This window comes from Chiloscyllium plagiosum, chromosome 1 (genome assembly GCF_004010195.1).
Source record: "Chiloscyllium plagiosum isolate BGI_BamShark_2017 chromosome 1, ASM401019v2, whole genome shotgun sequence".
Taxonomy (NCBI): domain Eukaryota; kingdom Metazoa; phylum Chordata; class Chondrichthyes; order Orectolobiformes; family Hemiscylliidae; genus Chiloscyllium; species Chiloscyllium plagiosum.
In genome coordinates this window covers 141966751-141982686 of record NC_057710.1, presented here as the reverse complement: position 1 = coordinate 141982686, position 15936 = coordinate 141966751, and the positions used below count along the sequence as shown (strand labels likewise).

Here is a 15936-nt window from a genome sequence, read left to right as displayed (position 1 = left end):
TTCTCCCTGTGTCTGCATGGATTTCCTCGAGGTGCTCCGGTTTCCTCCCACAATCCAAAGAAATGCAGGTTATGCAGGTTAGGTGAATTGGCCATGCTAAACTGTCCATAGTGTTTAGGGGTGTGTAAGGTTAAGTGCATTAGTCAGGGGTAAATGTAGAGTAATAGCGTAGGGGAATGGGTTTGGATGGTTACTCTTCGGAGGGTTGGTGTGGACTTGTTGGGCCAAATGGTCTGTTTCCACACTGTAGGGATTCTACGAAAAGTGGATAGTATTCAGTAGAAAGGAATATGTATGTACACAGTATTTTTCATGTACTCAACTCTCTGCTGCTTTCTTGTTGGCAGTTGGGCACTTTTCTTCTTGGCCCATGGTTAGATCTGTGTACATAATTCCATCTATCTTGGGCTGCCAGAATGATTACTTGAAATCAAAGCTATTTTAATATTCCATGTCTGTGGAATTTGTTGTTTGCAGATATTATTTTGGAAATTGTACCTAATTGCAGTTGACATTTGATCTCCAATGTCTGAAAATTCTCATGATGGTGTAAATCAAATAGGAGTTAAGAATCTCTTTCATGCTTCAAGGATCTGGCTAATTTCCTCATCTTAAGAAGAGATGTTAATTTTAATTTAAGCTGCCTTTGGTCTAATCCACATTGGTTTCATGAAACTAAAACAAACTATATGGATCAGATGGTCCTTGTGGTCATTGTCAGTACTTTGCTTTTTAAAAAAAATGGAAATTCTGTTTATGAAAGTCCCAGGTCCCATAAAATCAGCTGATAGAGATCAATTGTATGTTTTATTTTCTATTATCATGAGAATTTGTCTTATCAGTTCATGACTTGGGTGGTGTCATGCTGAGTTTGAGGATACCTGTGGATGTCTTTTATTTTGTTGTGATGACTGAATACATTGACTGAGAATTTCACTTGTGCAGTTTCCAGCTTCTGGATTGATTCTTTTAGCACTCCTATCTCTGATAAATTGATAGTCTAATGTTACTCAGGACTCAAATACGCATAGTTGAAGTGAGGTTAGCCTACTTGGGCATTGTTTCTTAGGTGTTACTGGTATTGAACAGTTTGGTTAAACTCCAGAGAATTAGTTGGCTTGCCATGTGTCCTTCTCCCCACCTAAACAGTTACCTAAATATACTTATGGCTCCTGGATTTCAAGTGCATTATTTTTGTTTTTATTTGGTTAGGTTATATCTGGGTGAATAGCTTTCTCAACTGGAATCCTTTACTGAAGGTGATGACATTTGCTGCATAAAGCCAACTCTGATTATCTAGTTATTTTGTGAATAGTTTACATGATCCCATTCACATGCTTCAAAATGTCTTGTCTCTGAGGTTTTCTGTTGAGATTGACTCAATTTCATTATACTTAGCTGTGTTAAAAACTGCTATTTTAAGTCACTGCACTATGATTTCCATGATTTGGAAGTGCTGGTGTTGGACTGGGTTGTACAAAGTTTAAAAATCTCACAACGCCAGGTTATAGTTCAATAGGTTTATTTGGAAGCATTAGCTTTCAGAGTGCTGTTCCTCCTTGACAACTGCCTGATGAAAGAGCAGCGCTCTGAAAGCTAGTGCTTCCATATAAACCTGTTGGACTATAACTGGTGTTGTGTGATTTTTTAACAATATGATTTCAGTCTTTTAAAGCTTGTTATCAGCCGGTCAATCAATAAAATAACTTTGATTATAAATAATATTCTTTAGAAGTTTGGGCCTTCATCTGAAAGAGAGTACCTCCAACTGTGCAGTAGTTGTTTGGTACTACTTGAGATTTTCAGCCTATATTTTCAATCCTAATTTTGCGCTCAGTTCATCGAGTGGTACTTGAATGAGTCAGACAAGAATGCTATCAACTGAGCCACAGCATAAAGGATCAAGAATAAGTGCACCTTTCATTAAGAGCATCAGGACTTTTTGCATTAACGTATATGCGAAGCTGGCTCTTTTAATGTGATGCAGATGAATAGGAGACGGTTTGAGTTCAATGTTAGTGGCCTCTTAAATATGAAGCGTTTTCTTCAAAATGTTGCTCGTGTGACATGGCTGAATTAAATGCTTTACTGCTTGGAACACATATAGCTACTCTCCATACTTCCAAGCCTTAAAATCCTGTTCCGTTTGAATGACCGCAACTCTTCAGTGAATTTTGGAAAAAGATAGCACAACCTGGCTTCTGTATCTATCTGTTCAGCCTCAGCTAGAGTAAAATGTTCAATTTAGCAAATATTTCCTGTCATTGGAAAGCATGTAGAAGAGATTTATTTGAATGGTGCTAGGGGTAAGGCTCTTAGATTATGTGGAGAAGCTGCTATTGTTTTCTTCGGGAGGCGATGATATAAAGTGGAGATTTTCAGATTTGATAGTGAATAAAGAGGATTTTGTTTCTACTGAGTAAGAAGAGATTTAATATAAATGGCAAAAAACTTTTATTTATGCATTGTGTTGTGATGTAGAATGTGCTGAATGTAAGGATGTTGGAAGCAAATTAAATTTTGAAGAAAACTTGATAAGTACTTGAAAATAAAATAAATTGAGTAATGAGGAAGGATTCAGGAAGGGGAGTGAATAGATAGCTGTTTGAAAGAGTCATCATGGATATGATAGGCTAAATCTTCATTTCCTTGTGTTTTGATTCTGTTCAAATTCTGTTATGTTCCAGAAGGAAGTAATCTCAGAAGTTAACTTTGCAGATCTCATTGCTTCCCTGCTGAAGAATTCCAATGCCTTGTGTTCAGTAGCCCATATAAAAGATTTGTCCTTGATCTAGCAACTATCTTAGAGTTTTTTTATGTGCTCATTGGATGTGGGCATCACTAACTCAGCCAGTATTTATTGCCCATCTCTAACTGCTCTTGAGAAAGTGGTGGGAGTTGCTTTATTGAACTGCTGCATGCGATTATACTTACACTCAGTGGAATTAAGAATTGAGCTCTAGAGTTTTGACCTAGTGACAGTGAAAAAATTGATACTGTACCAAGCCAGGATTTTATATGACTTGGAGGGAAAATTATAGGTTGTAGCATTCCTATGCATCTGCAGTCCTTCACTTTTTTTAAATGGTTTGTAGGTTTGGAAGGTAAAAAAAAAGGAATCCTGGTGAGTTGCTGAAGTGCATTTTGCACATGGTACATTCTGCTGCCATACTGCTTGTTGATGATAGATGGGTAGCTGTGTCTTTGGTCTTGAGGTTCTTGATTTATTGCTGAAGCTAAACCACCAAGAGGCGATACCATATGTTTTGTCTGTTCTATTTAATTTCAATTGTCGACGATTAGGCGTATTGAAATATATTTTTTGACTTGCTATTGGTTTGGGCAATAAAACAGGTTTTGCAGTTAAGTGGTGCAGTTTTTAAAGTTGAAAGTCGAAGATGAGAGACTGGATGGAACAGTGTGGCTACGTTCAAGGCAAAAGCTACCGTTGGTCATTGCACATTTAACCCATATATACAGTCACATATATCCCTACTTGGGAATATCTAAAGACAACTGTTATCCCAAGCTGAAGTTCAACAGGAAGCAAGTGATGGAGTTGCACCTTCTATCATTTATCTGCAAAAAAAAATCTCCATCACAGCAACAGCATTCTCTAAAGGGAATAAATACACTGACTGTGCTTCCATGTCTGCATTTATCACAGACCGACATTCTGCAATATTGTTATGTAAGGATGCACGTGCTCTGTACCACTTACTGATACTTTCTTCACTAGGAGTGATGCCTTTAGTTGTTTTTAATTGGAAGAACAATTGTACAAAAGGAGATTTTTTTTAAATTTTGGGGTTTGTGAATAATTTTGATGGATGTATGCCTTGAACTGCAATTGATATATGGTGAAGGTTACCCTTTTTAGATGTGTGGTGGTGAATTAATTCCACTGAATCTCTTTCCCATCTAAACTTGGACAGTTTCTTTTTATAGTTTCTGATTTTTGTTTTGAACTTTATGTAGAGGCACAATTACCCAGTGTATTTATTCTGCAAATTCTAGCATCCTGTTTCTGATGTTTTTTCTTGGATGTTAACTTTCAGACATTTACAGTCCTCCCTCACCTTTTTTATTATTCTAATGATCTGCTTAATCAGTTCCTTAATTTCTGTGACTTTTTTCTTATCTGTGGCTCTTCACCTGAATCTTGGGTTAGAGCTTGATCATTCTGTGATTGCTATACCCTGAGGATGTTAAAACTACATTTTTGTGAATGATGCCTGCTCCCTTTATGTACATTTATCATGAAGCAGTTAAGCATTTACCTTCAGACTACTTGTGCCACCTGATCTTTCTAATACATATTTGGGCAATTAAAGCTCTTTATTTAGAAAGAAGACAACGTTTCCTCTTTCAGGCTTGTATTCCATCTCCTTTGCAAACTGATTCTCAAGTTAATTTAGTGTCCTGTGGTGATGGATCTATTGCAGTTCATCTGGAGATGAAGTTGCAAGGGCAATATGTACAATTATCTGGTATAGATGCAGCTGTGGTAGAGGATTAAACTTGGTTCCAACATTTCATTGACCAGCAGTCTCTGTTTGTTTATTGCTGTGCACCAAATGGCTTATGTTGAAAGTATTTACAGGTTGATAATCGATCATGTTAGCCCCATGTTGTTGTTGAATGTTATGGTCACATCCACCAGAACTATTAGATCTATGGGGTTGATTGTCTGCCATTCACACTTTTGGTATTAAAATCAACTGGGAGAAAGTGAGCTCTGCAGATGCTGGCAATCAGAGTCGAAGGGTGCGGTGCTGGAAAAGCACAGCCAGTCAGGCAGCATCCGACTGGCAGGAGAATCTATGTTTTGGGCATAAGCTCTTCATCAGTAGTGAGGGGGTGGCCTAAGGGGGCTGAGAGATAAATGGGAGGGAGGTGGTGCTTGGGTGAAGACAGCTGAGGATACGATAGGTAAATGAAGGTGATAGGTGGGAAGGAAGGCGGCTCAGGAACTGTATGTCCTTGGCGAAGGGGGACTTAGTGTTCGGCCACAGGGCGGTGGGGTTGTTTCATCCAGGACACATGTACGAAACAACCTCACCACCACATGGCCGAACATTTTAACTCCCCCTCCCACTCTATCAAGAATGTACAGGTCCTGGGCTGCTACCACTACCAAACCCTTACCACCCGACGCCTGGAGGAAGAACGCCTCATCTTCTGCCATGAGACCCTTCAACCACGTGGGATCCCTGTGGATTTCACCAGTTTCCTCATTTCTCCCCCTCTTTTATCCCAGATCCAACCTTCCAACTTGGCACCACCCTCATGACCTGTCCTACCTATCCATTTTCCTTCCCACCTATCCACTCCACTCTCCGCACACAACAACCCCAGAGTCCTGTGGCTGACCACTTCAACTCCTCCTCCCACTCCACCAAGGACATGCAAGTCTTGGGCCTCCTCCTCCGCCAAACCCTAATCACCTGACGCCTGGAGGAAGAAAGCCTCATCTTCTGCCTTGGGACCCTCCAACCACACAGGATTTCACCAGTTTCCTCATTTCCCCTCCCCCACCTTATCCCAGATCCAATCTTCCAACTCGGCACCGCCCTCTTGAATTGTCCTACCTGTCTTTCTTCCTGCCCACCTATATGCTCCAACCTCCTCTCCGACCTATCACCTTCACCCCCACCTTCATCTACTTATCACATCCCCAGCTACCTCCCCCCCCCCCCCCCCCCACAAGTGAGGAAAGATGCTGCCACAGTTTTTGGCAGAAGACTGGCTTGCTCTTACTGAACAGAATAAGTTTCTGTCGTACTTGCATCTAAAGTCACATAACAGACTCTTTTGAACTGAACTGGTCAATGTCTCCCAGGTACAATCCTTTTACATCCTGCAGAGGTTGTCTCATGATGTCAGTTAAATCTTTCAGCTACTAATGGTTGTATACAGCTGTTATGGGTATACCTTTCACGGCCATCAACTCCTGGAGTGGGATTTGCATGTTGAGCCTCTGGCTCAGACAGGAATACTACTCACTTCACCATAAGATCTCCTTTAGTAGTTGTTGCATAGCCATTTTTCAGCTGTTCAATTTCACATTAAAGCTTTCTAACCAAAATACTTAACGATATAACTTTCCAGCGAGCACAGATTAATGATTGATTTTTCAATAAATCTTGCAAGGCCACCTTTTCTTTGTTCCCTGTCAGTGTTCTTTTTGCTCTCCATGTTCTGCAACCTATTATAACCTTTTTATTAATCATCTTCAGAAATCACCCACGCTTTCACATGCTTCATGATGGACCGCAGACCTATAATTTCATTAGTATGCCTAGTGTACTGAACCTTACATGTTACCAGGCTTGGTGGGCTTTCTACAAAACAACTTCAGAGGGTAAACATGCTAAAACAAGAATTTTCAATACGTTGCTCCAACTATTCTTTCTTCTTTCTCTGTAATTCACTTGATACCACTCTCTTGAGCTGGTGCCTTACATTTCCCCAAAAAAAGCTGTAGATTTATATGCTTGTGACTGTGGAGCATGACTATTGCAAGGTGTTAGCATCTAGAATTTGGCTAGGAGCTTCTAGTTCCAATAGACATCTAGAAGCAGAAAGTGGACACATTTTAGAATGCTGTTGCTCGATGTGCTTGACCAAACTTGCTTGGCTAGGTGAAAACTTTAGACTTCAAGTTGCATCTTTGCTTCTTAACTTTTGTTGAGAATACCCGAGTGGCATGTTCTTGTGTTGATGCAGTCTGGGGATTCTTCTGCCCTTCTATGTTTCTCTATTATGAGGCATTTTGTATTGGAAGCAAAAATATAAGCTTTTGATTTTTCTGAATGACTGAGTTCCTGTTGGAAGCAGTGGGTTCCCTGGAGCCAGTCTATCCATTGTAAGTTTTCTGTGATCAGGCAGAGAGACAGCTGCAATTATCCTAATTTACCTGATCTTAGTGGGGAAAAAAACTCCAAAAGAAGCAGCAAGCTATGGACAAGGCTGTACTGTGGCTTTGTGAAAATATTTTTAAAATTATTTAATTTCTTCAATGTTGCCTTTTTTTGGCTTTGTTTAGTGCTCTTGAAAGATGACCTCCGTTACGCATTTTATTTTAGCAAATTTGAGCACATGAAATGAAGTAAGATTTGGCAGCAAATAATTATAAGAATTCTATAAGATTTTTTTCAAAGGATCTGAAGAAGCTGTCATTGATTACAAAATTCATAACCAGCTTGATTTGCTAAAGTTATAAACCATAATCCCATAATTTTGTCGTAAATGTCTTTAGTTTGCTGCAACCATTTAAATTTCTATACATGAGCCCATTCTTCTTGACTGAACATCCAGTTTTGGGTTAATATTTGGATAAATCGTGAACATCGATCCAAGTTAAAACTTAAACTAATTTAGACAGGCGTAATTTGTGTGCTGCTCTTTTGCCACTACAGATTACTTGATAAATTCCTCTCTCAAATGTGATCATAAGGTTTCAGGGATTCCACTATTGACGTGGAATCTCACTGTACAAGAATAGGGGATCAATCTGGTACATTTCCCAATCATTCCATCTGTTCCCTCATCAAGTGAGCTTTGATGCCAAGGACAGTATTCTTCACAATCTTAGAAAAATTCCACGACTTGCGAATATGATAATTATGCTATTGTGTCAAGTCTCAGTTAAGGGTATTCTTTATGTTATTCTTTGCACATGTTTGTTCTGCTGAGCATTTGCGTAATTGCAACAAAGCTAAAATTTATCAGTGGAGAGGTAGCATGAAATATCTGAAATATTGAACAACTGATCGATTAGCACATTATGCTGCACAACAGGATATTTTTGTATTTGATTTTTTTAAAAATTGAAAACTAACCAACAAACAATGGAGGTAACAGTCCCATTGTTCTAACAATGCCACAACAGTTGGTGCCGGAGCAAATTTATCTTAAACTGGATTTAAATGAGGGGTTGCTGCAAACTTACGATTATAGTTGTTTCATGTATACCAAGTCTTGAGAGGATTTAGTTCTGTGGTTATTAGGCAAACCACATTAGTTGGTTTATTTTGCTCCTTTTAGCCTTTTGTTGCCTTTGGTAAAATTACTCCACTTTTGTGATAGTAAGCAGCTTGATTGGTTTTTCACATGACAAGAATCCATTCGACCAATTAAGTAACTTTACTTGTTAAAGCTGACTTTAATGTTACTGAGTCAGCAGTGAGTTGGGCCAAAAAGGCCAGGTGGAAATTGTGCCAAATTTCCAATCTGGAAATGTTGGGAAACTGCCCAGAAGAGGCTGTAGCAAAATCTTCTGTTGCAATTGAACTGGTCAGTATTTTGACTCGAAGTGTAGCCTATAATGCCAGAGAAGGCAGGTTAGGGAGAAGGACTGCCTGAAGAGGGGTTCCCATGCTGCCATCTTACATCCATCTTGGAAACAGGAAATAACCAGTTGTGCTGCTTGTTATTGAATTGAATTTATTGCCAACATCCATTTCTTGTCTCTTGCGAGAAAATGTTTCAAATGCAGAACAGATAAATCAACATCAGAAGCAGGCAAGGGTGAGGGAACATTTCGAAGTCCGCCTTCGTTAAAATATATATTTTTATATTGTTTCGACAATAATGATCGACCCTCCATTCACCTGAAACTAGTTATCTTAAAAACCACTTACTTCTGCTAGGGTTTGGGATTGGAGCTGTGTGTTCACAGATTAACATGATATTATCTGAAGTTAAATTCTCTATGTTGTAAAGGTCTACTGAATACCCCAATTATTTGTAGCACAAAAGGCGATAAAGGTGGCTCCCCAGTCCCCATATCAAATAAAATATGCAAGCTTAAAATTTTCCTGAATAAATTTAAATATTTTCTGTTGTCAACGTCCTTCAGGAAGTTTTAAATTGGTAACTTGATATTTTTTTCTAGATATGATATTTTTTGCAAATTATATAATGATTTCCCCATTTGGTTTCATTTTCATAGTTCAGAAGGCTATGTTTATCCTGCTTCAGTTGGAATGCATTCACCTATTGGTTATGGAAGCCAAGCCATTATCATTGATGTAATTGTATATTCAGGGTTTACACTTCAGTACAATACTAATGGGAATGTTGCATTGCTGAAGATGTTATAATTCATAAGGTGTAAACCAAGGCCCTAGTTGGGTCTACTGGTGAAATATTAATTTTGGAAGCAAGGACAGAGAAAGCGTAATTCAACTTGTTATATCTACTTATTTGGATTGACCACGTTATGTCATTGAAAGTTTAAGTGAAAAACAGCTTAAGATATGTCTGTTAGCAAGATTGGCATTCATTTCCCAAATTACTGTGTCTTGGAGGACGGTGAGGGGCTTCCCAAAGAGCTCTAGTCTATATGGTGAAGATACACTCATATTAGGTAGGGAGTTGCTGGATTTTTATTCAACTTTAGTGAAAACATGGCTACATATGCTCATGTTGTGTGACTTGGAGGTGCTTTTCTCATGGATGTAGTGGCCTTGCTTTTCTAGATGATGAAGGTCTTGAGTTTGAGCCTAGGTCTGAGTGGAACTTTGATTTGATATAGTATATCCTATAGATAATATGGATGCAAGGTGCACTAGTGTGGAATAGCATGGATACTTAAACGAATGAATGGTCTGTCAATCAAGCCATTCATTACTTTTGGGCCCCATTCTAAAGAAGGATGTCCTGACATTGGAGAGGGTCAAGAGGAGGTTTACAAAAATAATGCTGGGGATGAAGGGCTTGTCATATGAGGAGAGGTTGAGGACTCTGGACTGTGTAGTTTGGAGGTATGGGAGGGTGGGGAAACATCTCATTCAACTTTACAGTACTGAAGAGGCCTACTTAGAGTGGACACGGAGATAGTGCCTGCACTAGTAGGAGAGACTTAGACCCAAAGGCACAACCTAGGAGTGAAGGGATGACCCTTTAGAACTGAGGTGAGGAACTTGTTCAGCCAGAGGGTGGTTAATCTGTGGAACCCTTTGTCACCAAAGGGCTGTGGAGTCCAAATCATTGCATGTATTTAAGATAGAGATAGGTAATGGTAAGGGGATCAAGGGTTATGGGGAGAAGACTCGAATGGGGTTGAGAAAATGATCAGCTATGAATGAATGGTAGAACAGATATGATGGGCTGATTGATCTAATTCTGCTCCTATCTCTTATGGTCTTATCAAGCTTTTTGAGTGTAGTTGCAGCAGGACTCATTCAAGCAGAAGAACAGTACATTACATTCCTGACATGCACAGAAAGTGGTGGAGAGAAGTTGCAAAGTTAGGAAGCATTGGTCACTCACCTGGAGAAAACCAAATCTCTTTAAATTGCCAAGGTATTTAGTGACTGGTCAGTTGAACATCTGGTTAATGACTTTGGAATTTCTTTTGGGGATTGAGCAGTGGTAATATCGTTGAATGTCATGGGAAGATGTGCTCTCTTGTGGGAAATAGTCAGTCATAACCATTGCTTGGTACTTTGAGGTGCTTATGAATTGCCTCTTATCAACTCCCACCTGGTTAGCCTTGCCACATGCAGACATTGACAGCTACATTACGTGAAGAATTGCAAATGAAGGCGACTATTGCAATCATCAGACAGAAGTAGTTCTGACCTTTTATGTTAGCAGATGACTCATTACATAAGGCAAATAAAGATGACCAGGCTTGAGATGATCTGAGGAATGCTGGGGAATTAAAGACTTTTGAGCTAAAGGCACTAAGATTTACAGAATCAAGATAGGTGGTTACAGTTAAGAAACAGATGAACTGAGGCTTAATTAAGTAGGGGAGCAGAGTTGACAGGTTGAATGGCCTACTCTTTTACTTGTATTCAAATGAGATTGTAAACATAGTTATCTTCCTTTGCTGTCAGTGGAGAATCTTTGTGATCACGATTATGCACAACTGAAGACATTGATTTTCTCATTAATCTCGAGGTGCTGGTACACGTTTCTGGAGCAGGTGAGAGTTGAACTCGGGCCTTCCAGTGCAGGGATAGGACACTACCATTGCACCCCAGGAGCCCTATTACTTCTCTCATGTCTTGTGTTAAATATGCACTGCTGAAGTATGTTCAGCAGCAAGAGGGACAATTCCATCAGTGCTGCTTAATAGTATCATAATCCAACATGTAGGGTGATTGTGTTTTTCAAACAAACTGCTGGTTTGCTGTTGTGAAGTTCGTAAAAGGATTGTTGTGAGAGTTTAGAAATATTTGGTGGTGATACTAAAAGTTGTGACCTCCTGAGTGCACTTCTTTCTCCTCATCCTGAAGGTTTCCATTCAGTTCTTATTGATGGGTAATAGCATGATGAGAGTTGGTCTACTGTGAAATTCAGAACTGATCTTGGAGGAACCTGTTTGCGAGAGATTACAGCACAAAAACAGATAAGTGAATGGTTTTAAGTATAGCCTTGCTGTAAATTTACAATGGGGAGTAGAGTGGGTTCTTTCTTGATTATATGTTTTATTGAGATATGTCTCTTGATATAAACTTAACAATATAAGTCATAAGTATTACATTAGCCTGCAGCAGTGTTTTATAGAGGAATAAGACAGTGCTATTTTCTGAGTCTGTAGATTGGAAGAAGCAAAAGTGGCCTTTAGTAGAGTGATATGCTTTTCTTGTCAGATGTGGGAGTTTAGGGATAGTTTATGGGTTACTGAGGATTATATCTGCAATAAATGCTTTAGGTTGCGAATCCTACCACATCGAATGAATTGGTTGGAGCAACAGTTCAAGACAATGAGGAATTTACAAGGGCAAGAGGGTGTGATGGATGGCAGTTATAGGAAGGGAGAAAAGCTGCAGATATAGTCATATAGATGGGTTAACTCCAGGAAAGGTAGGAGGGGTAGGCAGGTAGTGTCTACTGTGGCTATCCCCATTTGAAGCAAGTATGCTGTTTTGGAAAATGTAGCAGGTGATGGATTCTCAGGGTAATGTAGCACAAACAGCCAAGTTTTTGGTTTTGAGACTGGGTCCAATGCAATGAGAGGTACATCGGGTTCCAAGAGATCAATTGTGTTCGGAGACTGTCTAGTCCAAGGCACGGACAGATGTTTCTGTGGCCAGCAGCAAGAAATGAGAATGAGAATGGATAAGATTCTGAAGGGAGAGTGTAGAGAGTTAGGCAGGAATTTAAAAAGGAGGTCCTTGAGAGTAGTAATATCTGGATTACTCCTGGTGCTACAAGCTAGTGAAGGTAGGAATAGGAGGATAGAGCAGATGAATGCTGGTGTATGGGAGAAGGATTCACAGTTTTGGATCATTGGAATCTCTTCTGTGGTAGCGAACTGTACAAGAAGGATGGATTGCACCTGAATTGGAAAGGGGCTACTTAATATACTGGCAGGGAGATTTGCGAGAGCTGCTCAGGAGGATTTAAACTAGTAAGGTGGGGTGGGGGGGAGAAGGTGGGACCCAAGGGGATAGTGAGGAAAGAAATCAGTCAGAGACTGGTACAGTCGAGAAAAAAGCGAGTCAAACGGTCTGGACAGGCAGGGACAAAACAGAGAACAAGTTAGGACTGATAAATTAAACCGCATTTATTTCAATGCAAGGAGCCTAATAGGGAAGGCAGGTGAACTCAGGACATGATTTGGAACATGGGACTGGAAATTGCTATGGAACATAGCAATTACAGAAATGTGGCTCAGGGATGGAAGCTTAATATTCCAGGATACAAATGCTACAGGAAAGACAGAAAGGGAGACAAGAGAGGAGGGGAAGTGACATTTTTGATAAGGGATCGTATTACAGCTGTACTGAGGGAGGATATTCCCGGAAGTACATCCAGGGAAGTTATTTGGGTGGAATTGAGAAATAAGAAAGGGATGATCACCTTATTAAGAGTGTATTATAGACCCCCTAATAGTCAGTGCAAAATTGAGAAACAAATTTGTAAGGAGATCTCTGTTATCTGTAAGAATAATAGGGTGGTTATGGCAGGGGATTTTAACTTTCCAAACATTGACTGGGATTGCCATAGTGTTGAGGGTTTAGATGGAGAGGAATTTAAGTGTGTACAAGAAAATGTTCTGATTCAGTACATGGATGTACCTACTAGAGAAGGTGCAAAACTTGGGAAATAAGGCAGGGCAGGTAACTGGTGTCAGTGGGGGAGCACTTTGTGGCCAGCAACCATAATTCTATTAGGTTTAAAATAGTGATGGAAAAGGATAGACCAGATCAAAAAGTTGAAGTTCTGAATTAGAGAAAGGCCAATTTTGATGGTATTAGGCAAGAACTTTCAAAAGCTGATTGGGTGCAGACGTTTGCAGGTAAAGGGACAACTGGAAAATGGGAAGCCTTCAGAAATGAGATGACAAGAATCCAGAGAAAGTACATTCCTGTCAGGGTGAAAGCGAAGGCTGGTAGGGGTAGGGAATGCTAGATGAGTAAAGAAATTGAGCGTTTGGTTAAGCAAAAGAAGGAAGCATATGTCAGGTATAGAGAGGATAGATCGAGTGAATCCTTAGAGTATACTTAAGAGGGAAATCAGAAGGGCAAAAAAGGGACATGAGATAGTTTTGACAAATAGAGTTAAGGAGAATCCAAAGGGTTTTTATGAATATATTAAGGACAAAAGGGTAACAAGGGAGAGAATATGGCCCCTTAAAGATCATCAAGGCAGCCTTTGTGTGGAGCTACAGGAAATAGGGGAGAAAGCAAACATGTATTTTTCATCAGTGTGTACTGTGGAAAAGGATATGGAAGATATAGCATGTAGGGAAATAGATGGTGACATCTTGCAAAATGTCCATATTACAGAGGAGGAAATGCTGGATGTCTTGAAATACATAAAGGTGGATAAATCCCCACGACCTGATCAGGTGTACTGTAGAACTCTGTGGGAAGCTAGGGAAGTGATTGCTGGACCCCTTGCTGAGATATTTGTGTCATCGATAGTCACAGGTGAGGTCCTGTAAGACTGAAGAGCTAACGTGCTGCCACTATTTAAAAAAGGTGGTAAGGACAAGCCAGGAAACTATAGACCAGTGAGCCTGATGTTGGTGGTGGGCAAGTTGTTGGAGAGAATCCTGAAGGATAAGATATACATGTATTTGGAAAGGCAAGGACTGATTAGGGATGGTCAACATAGCTTTGTGTGTGGGAAATCATGTCTCACAAACTTGATTGAGTTTTTTGAAGAAGTAACAAAGGGGATTGATGAGGATAGAGCGGTAGATGTGATCCATAGACTTCAGTAAGGCATTCGACAAGGTTCCCCATGGGAGACTGGCTAGCAAGGTTAGATCTCATGGAAAACAGGGAGAACTAGCCATTTGGATACAAACTGACTCAAAGGTGGGTGGTAGTGGAGGGTTGTTTTTCAGACTGGAGATCTGTGACCAATGGTGTACCACAAGGATCAGTGCTGGGTCCACTAATTTTCGTTATTTATATAAATGATTTGGATGTGTATAAGAGGTATAGTTAGTAAGTTTGCAGATCTCCTCAAAATTGGAGGTGTAGTGAATAGTGAAGAAGGTTACCTCAGATTACAATGGGATCTTGATCAGATGGGCCAATGGGCTGCGGAGTGGCAGATGGAGTTTAATTTAGATAAGTGCGAGGTTTTTGGGAAAGCAAATCTTAACAGTACTTGTACACTTAATGGTAAGGTCCTAGGGAGTGTTGCTGAACAAAGAGACCTTGGAGTGCAGGTTCATAGCTCCTTGAAAGTAGAGTTGCAGGTAGATTTGATAGTGAAAAAAGCATTTGGTATGCTTTCCTTTATTGGTCAGAGTATTGAGTACAGGAGTTGGGAGGACGTGTTGCGGCTGTACAGGACATTGGTTAGGCCACTTTTGGAAGATTGTGTGCAATTCTGGTCTCTTTCTTATTGGAAGGATGTTGTGAAACTTGAAAAGATTCAGAAGAGATTTACAAGGATGTTGCCAGGAGTGGAGGATTTGAGCTATAGGGAGAGGTTGAATAGGCTGGGGCTGTTCTCCCTGCCGTATCGGAGGCTGAGGGGTGACCTTATAAAGGTTTATTAAGTCATGAGTAGGGTAAATAGGCAAGGTCTTTTCCCTGGTGTGGAGGGGTCCAGAACTAGAGGGCAGAGGTTTAGGATGAGAGGGGAAAGATATAAATGAGACCTGAGGGGCAACTTTTTCACGCAGAGGGTGGAATGAGCTGCCAGAAGAAGTGGTGGAGGCTGGTAGAATTACAACGTTTTAAAAGGCCTCTAGATGGGTATATGAAGAGAGTTTGGAAGGATATGGGCTGGGAGCTGGCAGGTGGGACTAGATTTGGGTTGGGGTATCTGGTCAGCATGGACAATTTGGACCAAAGGGTCTGTTTCCATGCTGTACATCTCTATGACTCTGTCTGATCCACCAGCAGTGCATTCAGCAATGATTCACTATAACTGTAGTCACAGAACTGGGGCATTTATGGGAACTACAGCTCAGCGCGGAACTTTAGTGATGTTGCCACTGTTTTTCAAGCTGACTGTGGTCTTAAATCTTTTTCAGCAAGGCTGTTTGCTGATGTTAGTTAGGATGTCTACTTGGTTGTGGGATCTGGAATATAAAATCTGCTTCATTTTCTACGCAGTGCTACCTCAGTGATTAAATGGTGAAAAGCTGTTGAAATTCATAAGGGGAGACTTGTGTTGGCCTTGTGTAATACCTTATGGCAGCTTCTAGCCTTGAAGGCCTGGCTTTAGAATGCCTTGCTTCAGCATAGGTATCAATAGTCTCGGTTGATTGGTTGATGCACTGGCAGAGTCCCACAAGCTTGAAAGCAAGAATGACATCAAACTGAGGGGGCAATAGTGTTATGCTTCAGTGGCACTGTGACTCAACCAAAGCAGCGCCACAGCAATGACCATAAAATGTTGAGATTCTGCAGGTTCCTTTGCCCACTTGTATCTGCAGTCATGATGGCAGCATTTTGAGCTGGCATGGCATCAAGCTTGTCTTGTATCACCATGAGTGGAGATTTC

The 15936-nt window shown here is 40.3% G+C and overlaps 1 protein-coding gene across 5 annotated transcripts in view; it reads left to right on the top strand.

The window, feature by feature from the left end:
* LOC122554029 (testican-3-like) overlaps positions 1–15936 on the top strand; it is a 544992-nt gene that overhangs the window by 47019 nt on the left and 482037 nt on the right. The window lies entirely within an intron of this gene.